We start from the raw sequence: 7,665 nt of genomic DNA on the forward strand, positions 1-7,665 counted from the left end.
TGTGTGTGTGTGTGTGTGTGTGTGTGTGTGTGTGTGTGTGTGTGTGTTTATTTTATTTTTTCAAGAGCACAGGTTTTCTCTGGTTGTTTCTTTTGGGACTCTTGAGGATGGGGCAGCTTTTAGTATTTTATTTTATATTTTTAAGATTATAGTAGTTATCTTAGCGTTCTCACTGCTAATTCACAAAGTGATGTACTGCAGATTTATCTAGCTCACAACTATTGCGACTGCAATTTTCCTCTAAATAAGTTTCAAATTTTACTTTGTAACTGCTTTTGTTATATTAGACTTAGGCCATGCCAGGCTAGGAGATTCTCTTCCTTCTTTGTGTGTTTTAGACAAGGTCTCTTGTACCTCGGCTGCCTTTGAATTCTCTGAGTAGCTGGGAATGACCTTGAATGATCTTCCTTCCTTCATCTCCTCAGATTCTGATCACAGGTGTGCACCACTAAGCCAGCCAGCTAGCTTGTCTGCCCCCTTCCCTCTTCCTTTTAAGATAGATTCTTTATTCTATGGTTATATTAGTCAGGGTTCTCTAAATGAACAGAAGTGATAGAATGAAAAAAGAATATAGAGAGCGGAGAGATGGCTCAGTGGTTAAGAGCACTGACTGCTTTTCCAGAGGTCCAGAGTTCAAGTCCCAGCACCACATGGTGGCTCACAACTGTCTGAAACTGCAGTCTATCACTAGTTCCTTGGGATCCTGTGCTCTCCTCTGGTATGCAAACATACGTGCAGGAAAAACACCCATATACAAAAAAATACATATTTAAATAAGTCTTTAATATATATACTACATCATATATATTACTAATATATATGATTGATTAGAGGGACCCAGGCTGTGGTCTTGGTGGCCAACAATGGCTGTCTTGTGACTAAAAGGCTGAGAATCTAAAACCCAGTCATTGTTCAGTCCACAGGGCTGGATGTCTCATGGTCCCAGTCTGGCACTAGAATCCTGAGGATTGCAGTGGAGCTGATGATCTTCAGTATACATTGGCATCTCAAAATTAATTTTAATACTGAAGAAGCAAGACAAATGAACGTGCCAGAGAGAGAACAATCAGGCAAAAACCAAAAGGTCCCTTCACCCGTCTTGTTTAATGATGGCTGCCACTAAAAGGTGTTCTCATATAATCCAGTTGGAAAAATCTCTCCCAGTAGTGCCTAGCAGCTTGGGCTTTAGTTGATTCCAGCTGAGTCAAAGTGGCAACTAAGATTAGCCATGACAGTGGTCCAGTCTGGAACTCACTTGCTCCTTCTACCTCAGCCTCCCAAGTGCTAGGATCACAGGCCTAGGGGACAATGTACCCAACTCCCATGTGCCATCTTACTCGTAACTTTTCAGATCATTCAAGTCAGACATTCAACCTGAGGACCCTTGCTTCAAGCTAAGGTGAATACTTTTGCTTGAATATATTTCGGTTGTGAAATGATAGCCACCCATTTAACAGAAAGATGGGTTTGTTTAAGAAATGTTGATCAACAGCTACACATAGGAAAATGAGCATATCAATATTGGAATCTATCTAAAAGGATACATGTCAGTCCATTTGTGGTCTAGACCAACCTAATGAAAGAGGAGTGTGGGTAGAACACTTAGTCAATAGGTTCTGTCACTTGAAGTCCAGATGTGCCCTCATATAGTTTTATCTTGACCTAACATTTTAAAATATAAAATTATCTGTAACCAAGGAGCATAGTGTCCTATTATATTTCTTTCTTAATTTTTTATTATTATTCTATTTTATGGGTGTTTTGCCAGCATGTATGTATGTACACTGTGTGTGCCAGGTGCCCTAGGAGAGTCAGAAGAGGGCATCGGATCCCCTGAAGCTGGAGTTACAGAAGGAAGCCACCATGTAAATGTTGGAAATCAAACCCAGATCCTCTGCAAGAACAGCCAGTACTCTTACCCAGAGCCATCTCTTCAGTCCCTTATGTTTTTTTTATCATAAAAAGAACTTCTAAGATTTTATTTGTAACTTAAAATATGTCTCATTTTCCTTTTGTTATCTAGATAGGAACCCATTCCTTTATATGGGACCTGCCAATTTAAAAAAAGAAGAAGAAGCTATCTCAGGCATGGTGGTACATGCCTGAAATCCCAGAATTTGGAAGCTGAAGATCAGGAGCAAGGGCATGCTTAGCTGTATGACTGACTTAACAAGTTTGTGGCCAGCCTGGGCTACATGAGAGCCTATCTCAAAAAGCCTTTTTCCCCCCTCTTTTTTGGGGTAGGGTAGCTAGATTTCAGATAACAAGAAAGTCAAGTACAAATTTGATTTTAGTAGCTTGAAAGATACCTTATATAATCTTTAAAAATAATAATGTATAGGGATCAGAGGAAGAACTGAAGTCCTAAGTGAATGTGTATTGCTCATGTGGGCACATACTTTGGGCTCCAAGGCCTTGGACCTATGGGACAATTAACATACTGTCTCATTGATAACAACCCATATGAATCAGGCTGAAGGGCGTGGCAAAGTGTTCCTTGAGAATCAGTGATTGATCAGTGTGTGTGAAGACAAGCAACTGCAGTTTTCTTCTCTGATGCTTACTGCCGGAGACTGGTCACCCACAGAGACTCCCTACGGAGACACGCTGTACTGTACCTCATAAATGTGTGTCTGTCCTTTATTCATATCCTCACCACCCCTGTCAGGGTTCCAGCACTCAAGCCTTGCAGGATCTGGCAGTAATTGACATGAACATATATATAAATATATGTGTATAGGTGAATATTTTATATCCATAGTATAATATACATATATGAGATACACAGATACATACTTGCTTTAGAGAGCATAGTGGATAATACTCTTTGGAGACAACTTTAGAGTTTATGATTGATATTAAAGACTGGTTTGGGCGTATGTCTCTTAACCTGCTGTTTGCCCACCATCTTGGGGATCCCCCACACCCCCGCACACCTGTTCAGAAGTTCCAGGAGGCTCTTGTACAGCCTCTGTCACCATGTAAATATGCTGTTATGAAGAGAACCATAGGGAGGACAGTGGGTGTTGGGAAGCCAGAAATGGAGTTGCTTATCCTCTGAGGACATAGTTGTGGGTTTCAGCTGACAGGAGTGGCAGGACCTGGGTGTTGCTCAGGACCCTGGAGGGATGTGATGCTGGATGTCCACAGCAGCCTGGCATCCTTGGGGCACTTCAGGTCACTTCCTGCCACAAGTTGGAGTGTGAATTAGGGCCATGGGATGTATCAGAAGTCTCAGTCCACAGCCTTCTAGAAAACTCCTAGGTCTAGGAGGTGAGTGAGATGTATAAATGGTAAGAAGTTAAAAGAAGAATGTAGGTGAAGCTGTCTGCTAGTTTGAGAAGATGGTTTGCACAAGAATACTCAAGGAGGGTTCTACTGCTGTCTCAGTACAGTGACCAGCTTTGAACACATGCAATGGGACCCTTTTCCTGTTTGACCCTGCCTGCATGCTGAAAGTGCCTAGAGGGGGAAAGGCTCATCCTTGGCACGTGAGAGAGGTGGGATGTCTGAAGACAGCCTTTATACACTTAATATAATAAAGAAATGGAACAAGAGACAGAGGGCAGGCGGGACTTGACACGGGCTGAGGAATGGGGGAGAGTGGAGACAGGCGGGACTCTGGAGTTTGTGTGCAGAGAAACATTCCGTGTGAGTCATGGTTATACTTCCCACCCTTGCTCTTTTCCTGCACGTCATCAGCTGCCGATGATTAAGCCACAGTCTTTTCAAGACATGACAGCTGTTCAGTGTTTGGAGAACTTTTAAGACTTGAAATTAAATAAAACATTTTACTTAAGCTATTTGATATCTGTTCTGTTTATATCATTTTAAAGTGACGTTTGTAAGAAAGATGCCAATCAAGCCTTCTGTTTAATTTAGCTTCTTGGGGAGTTCTGTGTTTGTGTATTTAAAATTATTCAGTTAAAGGGAAGGTTTTGAGGTTCAAAGACTACTTTCTATTCATTCAAGCCAGTTCTTTCAAGCTCATTTCCACTTAAAAGGTTTTCAATGGTAGCCATGGATTGTTTTTAAGTCACTAGTTTTGCTGTGAAACATTTCAGCCCATTGAAATCTGGACTATGCCAATGCAGGAGGGGAAATCCCTACGAGCTCTACTGCTGGCAGGGAAGTGATTCTTGTGAAGTAAGAAGAGAATTTTGGTTCAGTTCAACTTAGTCAGGCTGGATCAAACTTCAGGAGTCAGATGCTGCACAGTTTATTGTAAGCATCCTTAAATAAATTTGGAAAAAAGTTTCCCCAACCACTGAGCTCTCTCTCCAGCCTCTGGGATTCTTTGTACCTTGTTACTGAGGCAGAGTCTCTCTTGTTTGCTGCTTCTGCACTCCAGCCCAGGCTAGGTGGGCCATGAGCTTCTAAGGAATTCTGACTCTGACCCTCATCGGCTTGTAGGAGTGATAGGACTACAGACACATGCCACTATGTCTGGCTTTTTGCATGGGTTCTGGGGATCCAAGTTCAAGTCGTGAGACTTGAGAAGCAAGCACTTTGATCCACTAAGCCTTGCCTTTTGTTGGTTTCTGAGGCAGTATGGAACCCTCCCAGTACTGGGATTACAGATATACACCCACTTCTGGTTTGCTCCGGTGACTTGCTAGATGTACGGACAGTATTTACTTTGATAGGAAGCACTAGGCTAGCATTCCAAGGAGGGGCAGGAGCATAGCTGAAGTGAGCCTGTCGCCCCGCCTCCCATAAAGCTGAACGAGGGCTTTCAGGTGAGAAATGAGCACTTGCATGTTGATAACTCCTCCCCCAAAGTGATTCTGATATATACAACACTTCTGCTGCTGCTGCTGCTGCTGCTGCTGCTGCTGCTGCTGCTGCTAGCAGTGGTGTCTGTCTCCTTTGAATGGATATTCAAATCATTGGGATTTAACACATCCTCAAGGGGCAGTCTGTAGTCTAGACCAATTCAATCAAAATGTCTGTGTTTAGGTTACAGTCCTGGGGGTTACCTTATGTGTGTGTGTTTGTGTGTGAGGGGGAGAGGGAAGGGGAGGGGAGAGAGCAAGGGTGGGGGGAGAGAAAAGAAGAGAAGGGGGGAAGGGGAGAGAGAGAGGGAGACAGTGCAGGAAGACCTAAATGTCTGAATTATATAAGGAAGAGCCTCTGGAGAAAAGGCAACCAAGCCCCTGGGCTTAAAAGCTCTTGGTTGAGCTGGAAAAAATGGCTCAGTCAGTTAAGAGCACAGACTGCTCTTCCAGAGATCCTGAGTTCAATTCCCAGCAACCACATGGTGGCTCACAACCGTCTGTAATGGGATCTGATGCCTTCTACTGGTGTGTGTCTGAAGAGAGCAATGGTGGTGTACTCGTTCGTATGCATTAAATAAATAAATAAATAAATAAATAAATAAATAAATCCTTTTTAGGAAGGAAGGAAGGAAGGAAGACAGTTCACAGTTGGGGGCAGGGTAGGGAACTGAGGGATTCCAGGAGAGCCTGGAGTCCAGGTCTGGTTTGATGTGTGAGTATGTACCTCAGTCCCAACAGTACCGTTGTGCATCCCTCCCAGCACTGGGTGAGAGCTCCTGCATCCTTGCCAGGATTCATTGTCAGAGTCTTCAGTTTTCTTTTCTAATTGATGTGGAAAAGTATCTCTCTCTCTCTCTTTTTTTTTTTTTTTGGTTTTTCGAGACAGGGTTTCTCTGTGTAGCCCTGGCTGTCCTGGAACTCACTCTGTAGACCAGGCTGGCCTCGAACTCAGAAATCCGCCGGCCTCTGCCTCCCAAGTGCTAGGATTAAAGGTGTGCGCCACCATCACCCGGCCTTATTTAGGTCTTCTAAGTTTCTTTTAATATCACATTTTAGACTTTTTTTCATTAATTTTTTATTTGTTCACTTTACATCTCAATATCTGCCCCACCCCACCCCAGTCTCTTCTCAATCCTCCATTTCCCCCTCCCCTTCTCCTCTAAGAAGGGGGAGGCCCCTCTGGGTATCACCCCCTCCCTAGCACATCAAGTCTTTTAGATACCTATATATCTTTTGTTACATTTGTCTTATTTGTTGTTGTTTTGGTTGTAAACATTTGTTGCTGTTTTTTCTAGTCAGGGTTTTTCTCTGTGTCTAGCTTTGACTATCCTGTATCCTTTGCTGTCTGATGAGAAAGGCTCTACCGTATCTCCCAGAATGTTTTTACTTATCACACATCCCTTCTTCCAAATCTTGATCATTGCTTTTAGGCCATAAAACTTGTCCTTATGAGTGATGTCTCTTGTGCTTCATAACAGCCTAAGTGACGTCCGTGTTATCTTAGGGCCAGGCCAATCCTGACTCTCAGAGGCATTGTGTTCACCTCACTCCTTCTTCCTAGACGCTTATCCTGAGCACTGTTTCTAAGTCAACAAGAATGCAGCTTACAGATGAAGCCATGTGTCTCCCTTGCAAAGAGCTTCAGTGTGAGCGTGTAATGTTTAATATAAACAGTAATGTGAAGTGTAAATGCTGTGTTATAGTCACAAGGCTGAGTTCATTGTCATCAGAAAACTTCTTTTTCCCAAAATTGGGTTATATTTAAATATGGCTAAAGTAAAATGATTTGGGCCAGACTCTGCAAGTCCTGGTCCGGTGCCTATTCCAATAAAATTGGGCTGAGCTGCTTTTCATTCTTGTCTCTTTGTGGGTTGTTTTTCCCTGCCTGCCTCAAAGCCTGCAGGGAATCACTACACTTAACAAATTAGCTTCTTTTTTCATTAGTTTTTAAAAAGTGTGTGTGTGAGGGGGTGGGGGAGGCTGAGAGAGTCTGAGAGAGCCTGCAGGAGTCAGGAACAACCTTGGATGCTGGACCTCACCATCTGAACCTTGTTTGTGGCAGGGTCTGTCTTTTGTCCTCTCTACTGTTGGTGTCATGTAGGCTGGGTCTCTAACTTCCACAGATTCTCTTGTGTCTTCCTCTCTGGTCTTCTTAGAGGAGTGCTGTGACTACAGATGCTCACACTGTCAATTTGGCTCTTACCTGGGTTCTATGTTTTTGTGCAAACACTTTACTCACTGAACCATCTCCCTTGCTTGCTTGTTGATTTTGCTGTGATATCCTAGGCTGGCATCAAACTTGCAATCCTCCTGCCTCTCCCTCCATGCCCATCTGAGCTTCTTTGCCTTACTAGATGTCTTAGTTAGGGTTCCATTGCTGTGAAGAGTCACCATGAGCAAGGCAACTCTTATAAAGGACAACATTTAATTGGAGCTGGCTTACAGATTGAGAGGTTTAGTCCATTATCATCATGGCAGGAGCATGGCAGCATCCAGGCAGACTTGGTGCTAGAGAAGGAGCTGAAGTTTTGTATCTTGATCTAACTGCAGCCAGGAGAAGCTGACTCTTCCACACTTGGTGGAACTTCGAAGCCACCCCAGAGTGACATACTTCCTCCAGCAAGACCACAGTACCATTCCCATGGGCCAAACATATTCAAACCACCACACTAGCACCTCTATTTCAATGCTCAAAAGTGATGATGTAGATATTTTTGTTTTGTTTCTAGTCTCAGAGGGCAAAGCTTTCAACAGTATGCTCACTTAGATGTACAATACAAATTGTACACAGACTGCTTCGCTGGTAATACTACTTTAGAAACCATGACAACACTGTCTCTCTCTCTCTCTCTCTCTCTTTTTTTTTTTTTTTTTTTTTTTTTTTTTT

At 43.1% G+C, this 7,665-nt stretch overlaps 1 protein-coding gene across 3 annotated transcripts in view; it reads left to right on the top strand.

Annotated features, from left to right (window-relative positions):
• The window catches only part of Ift88 (intraflagellar transport 88), an 88,438-nt gene that overhangs the window by 33,677 nt on the left and 47,096 nt on the right, over positions 1-7,665 (top strand). The gene's annotated exons all lie outside the window — the stretch shown is intronic.

The sequence above is a fragment of the Grammomys surdaster genome, unplaced genomic scaffold (genome assembly GCF_004785775.1).
Source record: "Grammomys surdaster isolate TR1022 unplaced genomic scaffold, NIH_TR_1.0 125617, whole genome shotgun sequence".
Classification (NCBI taxonomy): domain Eukaryota; kingdom Metazoa; phylum Chordata; class Mammalia; order Rodentia; family Muridae; genus Grammomys; species Grammomys surdaster.